Source organism: Benincasa hispida, chromosome 3 (assembly GCF_009727055.1).
Source record: "Benincasa hispida cultivar B227 chromosome 3, ASM972705v1, whole genome shotgun sequence".
Taxonomy (NCBI): Eukaryota; Viridiplantae; Streptophyta; class Magnoliopsida; order Cucurbitales; family Cucurbitaceae; genus Benincasa; species Benincasa hispida.
Genome location: NC_052351.1, coordinates 58,046,445 through 58,055,570, shown reverse-complemented (window position 1 = coordinate 58,055,570; position 9,126 = coordinate 58,046,445). Strand labels below are relative to the sequence as shown.

The 9,126-nt window shown below is 42.9% G+C and overlaps 1 non-coding gene across 1 annotated transcript; it reads right to left on the bottom strand.

Annotated features, from left to right (window-relative positions):
- Positions 1–332: 332 nt before the first annotated feature.
- LOC120074787 lies at positions 333–438 on the bottom strand. The gene has a single exon (XR_005481069.1). It is a non-coding gene; the product is annotated as a small nucleolar RNA R71 (small nucleolar RNA).
- Positions 439–9,126: the final 8,688 nt, after the last annotated feature.

The following is a 9,126-nucleotide window of genomic DNA, read 5'->3' as shown; positions in this document are numbered from 1 at the left end:
TATGATTTCTCACCAGGGATCATATATCCAACGGTAGATGGACAAGATTTGAGATGAAATCTGTGATGTTACAAATGCTCCAAACAGCTTGACAGGTTGGGGGTGCTTGGGGAGAAGCCCTCACACCCACATGAAACGTTTCCTGGAGACGTGCAACTTGTTTGTGTTTCATGGAATCACTCCAGAAGCTATCAGGCTATCTTTATTCCCATATTCTCTGCGTGACGACAAAAAGCAATGGGTAAGTTCTTTGGAGCCTGGAGAGATCACGACTTGGGAAAAGTTGGTGGAGAAATTCATGCAGAAATACTTCCCACCCACTACAAACGCAAGGAGGCGGAGAGAGATCATAAACTTCGAGCCGGAAGAATTTGAAACCATAAGTGCCGCATGGGAGTGCTTTAAAGGATTAGTCAAAAACTGCCCCAATCACGGATTATCGTTAACCATCCAGATGGAGATCTTCTATGGCAGATTAAACAGAGCGTTTCAAATGGCAGCCGACACAGTTGCAGCTGGCGATATCATGGACAAATCTTATACTGAATCTAAGGAAATATTGGACCGCATAGCCAAGCATAATATGGAATGGGTGGACAACACTTACGATGCAAGAGCAGAAAGGAAGAGGCGATCTCAGAATGTGAATTCTATTGACTCTAACGCAATAGCCACACTATCTACACAAGTGGCTACTGTGATAAACCTTTTGCAGAATATGTCACTGGGGAACGCATAGAACTCGCAAAAGGTAAATCAGGTAGAAACATTTGTACAACCTATGGTTAACTATGTGGGATGTGGAGATCCCCATTCCTACTCTGATTGCCCACAAAATCCGCAATCGGTATGCTTTATAAAAAATAACCCATTCTCAAACACCTATAATTTCGGATGGAGGAACCATCCAAATTTCTCTTGGGCAGGTAATCAATAGGAGCCACACCACCCAGAGGTGAACCAACAGCAAAGGCAAAGACCGCCACCTGGATTTCAGCCAACGTAGCAGCCACAACAACAATCCTTTAATAGAGGAGGTCATGCATCGAGTTCAGCATCTCCGCTTGAAAACCTCTTAAAGGAATATATCGCCCAGAACGACGCATTGCTAAAAAGCCAGGCGTCTTCCATAAGAAATCTAGAGATATAGGTGGGGCAGATTGCCAGTGAATTGAAGAATCGGCAGCCAAGAGTCTTGCCTAGCAATACGGTGCTTGCTTGTTGTCTTTAAGTCGGTCTTGCTAGTCGTTTAACGACGGCTATTCTAAGGGATTAACAATGGAAAAGAGCAATGTCATGCGGTGACATTGCGAAGTGGAAAAGCTCTTGAAGAAAGAACTATGAACCCAAGAACCAACAATCCTTCAAAAGAACTCAACACATACCCAATGACATTAGAAGATCAAGAAGAAAAGATGACTGAATCCATAAGCTATTCGAAGCCAAGCACGTCTAACGCAGAAGAACCTGCGGTGCAGCTGAACGCACCATTTCTTAGACGCTTGATGAAGAAGAATGATGAACAAAAATTTAAGCGTTTTCTTGAACTCCTGAGGCAACTGCACATCAATATTCCACTTGTAGAAGCCTTAGAACAAATGCCAAAATACGTCAAATTTTTTAAGGATATTTTGACAAAGAAAAGGAGAATCAGTGAGGCGGAAGTAATTGCGCTAATGCAGGAGTGCAATGCGTTAGTCAACAACAGACTACCCAAGAAACAGAAGGACCCGAAAAGCTTCACAGTCCCGTGCTCAATTGGAGGGTTAGACGTGGGACATGCATTATGTGATTTGGGAGCAAGCATTAACCTCATGCCACTCTCAATCTTCAAGAAATTGGGAATTGGTGAAGCACAACCCACCTTTGTAACGCTTTAACTCGCTGATAGGGCGATCACGTACCCTGAAGGAAAGATTGAAGATGTTCTGGTAAAAGTTGACAACTTCATATTCCCAGCGGATTTCATCATCCTAGACTATGAAGTAGATAGAGATGTACCAATCATTCTTGGACGACCGTTTCTAGCCACTGGGAAAGTATTAATAGACATGCACAAGGGAGAACTAACCATGCGCGTAGACAATCAGGAAGTGAAGTTTAATGTGTTAATCGCATTAAAGTTCCCAGATAATGAAGAATGTCAACTGAACAAAATAGGGTTGCTTGAAGAAGAAGCGACCCAAGTTTGTGAGGTCCTCGCATTGGAAGAAAGCATGAAGGAACTCGAGCCGCCAAGTCTGAGTGAGTGGCAGACGAAACCAACGCGTCCATCATTAGAAGAACCACTAGAACTAGAACTGAAACCATTACCTAACCACCTCAAATATGTTTTCTTGGATCACACAACACCTTACCTGTAATTATTTCAGCAAATCTTTCCGAGTCTAACGAACATTCTCTTTTGCAGATATTGCAAAAGCATATACGGGCAATAGGATGGATGCTGGCTAACATCCGTGGCATCATCCCATCTTACTGCATGCATAAAATTAGGCTAGAAGAAGGGAAGACTGGATCGATTGAGCCTCAACGAAGGCTGAATCCCATAATGAAAGAAGTAGTCAAGAAAGAAATGTTAAAGTGGTTGGACGCATGAGTAATCTACCCTATATCCGATAGCAGCTGGGTAAGCTCAGTTCAATGCCTGTCTCTTATACACATCTAGATGTGTATAAGAGACAGCAATAGTAACAATGAGCTCATCCCTTCAAGGACTGTCATAGGTTGGTGCATTTGCGTGGACTATAGGAAACTCAACGCGGCAATTAAAAAGGACCACTTCCCTCTTCCCTTCATTGACCAAATGCTTGACAGACTGGATGGAAAAGAATTTTATTGTTTCCTAGATGGATACTCTGGCTATAACCAAATTTTAATCGACCCAGAAGATCATGAAAAGACGACATTCACTTGCCCCTTTGGAACGTTCGTGTTCAGATGCATGCCCTTTGGACGTTGCAATGCACCCGAAACATTCCAATGGTGCATGATGGCAATTTTCTCAGATTTCTTGGAAAAGACCGTTGTAGTTTTTGTGGATGATTCTTCAGTTTTTGGAGACTCATTCCAATCATGCTTAGATAACTTGGAGGCCATCCTTGCTCGATGTGAGGAAACAAATCTCGTTTTGAATTGGGAAAAATGTCACTTTATGGTGACTGTGGGCATTGTTTTGGGCCACAAGGTATCTAAAGTTGGGTTGGAAGTCGATGAGGCCAAGATAGATGTCATAGCTAAACTTCCTCCACCATCAAATGTAAAAGTTCTACGAAGTTTTCTAGGACACGCTGGCTTCTACCGAAGGTTTTTAAAAGGATTTTCTCAAATTGCGCGACCTCTGAGCGCATTATTGGAAGCGAACTGGCCCTACGAATTCAATGACGACTGCTACAACACATTTGAAACACTGAAGTATGCATTGACGACAGCTTTGGTACTAATAGCACCAGATTGGACGCAACGTTTCATTCTAATGTGCGACGCAAGTGATGTTGCAGTAGGCACCGTGTTGGGGTAGACAAAAGGAAATTTGATACACCCCATCTCTTATGCGTCCAAGACACTGAATGACTCTCAGGAACACTACACAACCACAGAGAAAGAAATGCTGGTTGTAGTGTTTGGCATCAAAAAGTTCAAATCTTATTTAGTTGGTGCATCAGTAACCATCTATACAAACCACTCAGCCATTAAGTTCTTGATGAGTAAGAAGAACATGAAACCAAGATTAATTAGATGGGTGCTGCTATTGCAGGAATTCGACATCAATATTAAGGACAGAAAGGGAACTGAGAATCAGGTGGCTGACCACCTGTCCAGATTAGAGAATCAGGAAATACAAGACCAAGAAAATGAAATCAAAGATGCATTTCCTGATGAAAGCTTATTCAATGTTGAAGGCAGGGAACCTTGGTACGCAGACATAGTTACTTACTTAACTACCAAGCAATTCCCCGAACACTTCAACTCTCAGCAAAAGAAACGGTTGGTACATGATAGTAAATTCTATTTTTAGGATGAACCGTTTCTCTACAAACAAGGTCCCGACTCCATCATGCGTTGATGTGTTCCGGAGGGAGAAACACAACGTATCCTGGCTGAGTGTCATGATTCCCCTTATGGAGGGCATTTCGGAGGGCAAAGAACCACTGCGAAGGTTCTTCAAAGCAGATACTTCTGGCCTACCCTCTTCAAAGATGCAAGGGAGTATGCTCGCAAGTGCGACCCTTGCCAACGCACCGAAAATATCTCATCAAGGGATGCAATGCCTCTGAACAATATTCTTAAAGTCGAATTATTTGACGTTTGGGGCATCGATTTTATGAGACCTTTCCCCTTGTCCTGCGGTCAATAATATATCCTGCTGGTAGTAGATTACGTATCAAAGTGGGTGGAAGCAGTAGCTTGTGCCAAAAATGATGCGTCGACTGTTTCTAAGTTTCTCACCAGGAACATTTTCACACGCTTTGGAACACCAAGAGCCCTGGTAAGTGATGAAGGTATGCATTCCATTAACCACATCATTTCAAAATTACTTGCCAAATATAATGTCAGGCACAAGATCGCTACCGCATACCTCCCACAAACCAACGGTCAAGCTGAGGTATCGAATCGGTAAATAAAATCAATATTGGAAAAATTCGTCAACACATCGCAGAAAGATTGGGCACAAAGGTTGGATGAAGCACTTTGGGCTTACAGGACTGCCTACAAAACTCCCATAGATATGTCTCCATACTCCTTAGTATTCGAAAAAGCTTGTCACTTACCCTTGGATTGAAGCACAAAGCTTTCTAGGCAGTTAAGAAGTTGAATTTAAACTTGGACGCCGTGGGCGATCAATGCAAACTTCAGCTGAATGAGCTTGAGGAATGGCGGTTGAATGCATACGAGAACAACAAGCTCTACAAGGAGAAGACCAAACGTTGGCACGACCAATGCATTAGTAAGAAAGAGTTTGTTGTAGGCCAAAAAGTTTTATTATTCAATTCATGATTGCATTTGTTTCCAGGAAAATTAAAGTCAAGGTGGTCAGGACCATTCATTATCAAAACAATCTTTCCCCACAGAGCAGTAGAGTTGACGTGGGAGGATGGCACAAATACGTTCAATGGGCAAAGAATGAAACCTTACTTTGAAGATGGTGTAGAACAACAGAAGCCATCCCTCGTATTACGTGAAGCCAACTGAGGCTTGCGTCGAAGCATCCCTGCATTCACATCGACACATCCAGGGACGCTTCTTCTACCTTCATTTCTTTTGCATTGTGTATTTTATGACTGCGCTTGTGTTTATTCTGATTGTTTGTTGTCTTTACGTTACGTTTTAAGTTGATTGATGATAGTTATTGCTTTCTTAGCTAAGAGATTTTTTTTTTTTTTAAAAAAAAAAAATTTGTACAACCGGAGAAGCTTAGGATGGGAATAAAACTGACGCGTTGGACTTAAGTCAACGCATGGCCCAAACCGAAAGGATGCATCTCGAAAACACAAAATACTCGATTGCCTAGAAACCCTAGGCATGGATGTCAGGCACCGCCTGATATCACCACGTCTTCTCCCACTGACTTATAAAACGCAAACCTCCAAAATCTCTTCTTCTTCCACCTCCCTCAATCCTACTTCCAAAAAAAAAAAAAAAAATCCTAGCTCTCGAAGCTTTACCACCTCTTCGATCAAGTTCGCTACTCCGGTCAGCCTTCAGCAACAATGTTTTTAGCATCCGACAGACAAAACCAATCAATGAGCTACAGAGGCGTATCGCTGGTAAATTTCTTCTCATCTTCTTCTGCTTCAATGTCGCCCCCTCCAAACCCTTGCCGAAGCTCAAAAACCCCCTTTTCGACCAAGCCTACGCACGGCGGGCCTTCCTCCATATCCCAACGACCATCTCGGTCAAAACCCATCGAAACCACCACAAATCTGAAAACCTCTAAAACCGACCAAAAACCCAAAACCGCCACCAAACCTAAACCCAAAACTCCCACCAAACCAAGGCGGCATCGTCCTTCTTCCTCCGCAGCTACCGAGAAACCCTACACATAGCCCGCCCCACCATTATTTATTCCAAATATTATGCTGGTGGGTGTGACATATGACCTTATTCCCGCTCATCTCCACACCGCACCATCGCCCGCAGTGCGTCCACTTCCCTCATTATCCATCCAACCCTTAGCCACCATTTACCCCATTGAAGTAGAAAGAGCTAGCCAACCCTTCAACCGCCTTCACCCATTGTCATTTCATTTCTCGGGTCGCCGCATACTCCATTCGGTACCCCACCAATCATTCATCTCAGGCCCAGCTCTGATAGTCCTGCGTTAGAGCGAAATAGAGTGGAACTTGCGAAATTGGCTCGAAGAGACGAGCAAGAAGTTTTTGGAGCATTTTGGAAAGTTTGAATCAAGGCCATGTCGAAGAGGAACAAGTGATACATCCTGACCCAACCGATGCATCATTTGAAATTGATGAAGCGGAGCGTTATGCGATGATGCTTGAAGCAGAGTTAGAAGAAGAAGAAGAGAGAGATAGGGAAGTTGGACCAGACACGTCGCAACTTCGCCAATCTGATGCGGATGAATGGCCATCGAAAGAAAAGAAAGTGAAGAGAAAAAGGAAATTAATTTTAGAAGATGAAGAAGAGAAGTTCGCATCTGGTCCTGAGGGTGCAACGCATGAGAGCTGCTCAAGGTCTGTAGTGTTAGAAAAGGAATTGGAGCAATAATAGCCCGCAAGGTAGGGGCGAAGGAAGTCAGCCCTCCAAAAAGTGTGAGAAAATGAATTAAGGGAGCTAGCGCGGGAAGCCAAAGAACACGAGGTGGGAAAACGCAAGGTAACTGACGCGTTACCTAAAAAGACCAGAGGGAGGATGCGCTAGTATAATGACATCCTTGCCGAGAAGGGTTTCTTCCCCGAACGCAACCCATTGCCACCATATATAACCGAAACTGTAGACGCAATGGGCTGGGGTCAACTATGCGTTGGCCATACGAGGATTTGGCCCAAACTTGTCCACCAATTTTATAGCAATGAGTTTGATATGGAGAGAAATACGACATTCGTTGATGGTGTTTTGGTGCACTTCTCAGCCGACAAAATTAATGAATTGTTCAATATTGCAAGTAACCCGGATGCAGAGGGAAACCGCATCTTGGAACATCTGACTCCAAGCCAAGTAGAAGATGCGTTAAGAGTAGTGGCCAAACCTGGAAGCAAATGGCAAACATCAAGAAGTGGAGTAAAGATCTTAGCTTCCAGGAATCTGAAACCAAACGCAAACTTATGGTATTATTTGATTAAGAAAAGCATCATGCTCACAACGCATGATGAAACATTATCAAGAGAACGCATCCTGGCCACTTACTGTATCATGTAGCGCATTCCTCTAGACATAGGGAGGATGATAAGGGACCAAATCAAAGCCATTAAAGCTAAACCACGAGGACAACTTTATTTCCCTTGGCTGATCTATGCGCTGTGTGAACGCGGAGGTATCCCTCTAGGAGATGATTATGAGAAAATCGATGGTCTGATGGATATCAAGTTGATCAGGCGTCTGCTTCGCGGTTCACCACACCAGCTTGCCCTACCTTGCAACTGTCTCTTATACACATCTAGATGTGTATAAGAGACAGTCTATGCACTGTGTGAACGCAAGGGCGTTCTTCTAAGGGATGATTATGAGAAAATCGATGGTCTGATGGATATCAAGTTGATCAGGCGTCTGCTTCGCGGTTCACCACACCAGCTTGCCCTACCTTGCAAGGACACGGCAGCCAGACCTCGACCCTCCAAATGCGCCCCCAAAAGAAGACGCGTCCGGGTGATTGAACACAGCGATGAAGCTTTGAAAAATGAAGATTACGAAGCGGAGCATTCGTTTACTGATGAAGAAGCGTGGCCAGACTTAAACATCCCCCCTCCCAAATTCACCTTTGGCCCCACAAGAAGGGATTCTTGATTAAACGCAGCACGAGACTACTAATTTAGATCAAGAAATTCCTAGTCCCCTTCTTTCGCCCTTACCAGCTTCAGTTCCAACTTTTGTACCACCTCCAATTATTTTTGAACCAACTGAGTTAAGGTCAAGCAACACAGGAAATCTTGAAGACCCAGTTGAAAGAGCCGATGAGCCAACACCACCACAACTACGCATTGGTCTTGACGAGTTGAAAACTTTCATTAGCGATCAACTCAGGCCATTGGCTATGTCCATTGAAACTCTTCAACAACAAAATAGGTTTCTAAGGGATTATATGCAGCAACAATCAAGAAGAATGCAGGACTAGTTTGTCTATACAATGCAGTATATTAATTAGGTCCTGGTTGGAATGTTTGCCTTGCCACCGCTACCTGCTCACCTAAGGAATCCTCTGCGCTTCATGGATGAAGACCCTGCAGAAGAATGCAGGGATGACGCGTCAGCACAATAAGTTTTGGGGTGTTGGTTTCTTTGTTCTTTGTTTCTTTTGATCTTTTGTATTTGTTTGTGATGTTTGTTTATTCCATTACTGAGTTATCCAATGAAATGAATGAAATTTCTATCATTTTTCATCTTTGCATTTGTCCTTAGCATACCTTTTTTGTTCTTTAGCTATATTTCTAGTCTTGTGCATTGTTCTATCTCAATGATATTAGTAATATGAAATTTATTACAGAGTAGGCATTAGGAAAATCAACAAAGCCTGACTTTTCTAAAAAGTCATGTTTTCTTTCTAACGCATGCAAGCTTTAAATTAAAACTCCTTTCAAAACTCTCAAAGCCTTTTCGAAATTTTTGTTTCTCTTTTAGCAATGAGGATTTAGCTGATCTCCGAATTTGGGGATGGGGGAAATATGAGTTAAGATGCATTAATCTAGTACATCAAAAAGAAAAGAAACAAAATAGAAAGATGTTAAACGCAAACTCCTCTGTCATTACTCTAAAAGAAAACCTCAAATTGGCATGAGTTAAAAAGTTGGAACAGACACTTAGCCATAGTTGGAGCTCACATGACACCCGTAAGGGCAAGCCAAAATGAAGTTAACTCTCCTAGACCAATGCGTCCCAAAACTCCTTTATCTAGTTTAAAGAAGTTGTATCTTGAAACGCATGAATGCTAGATATGAGTTTAGTTGTGAAGGG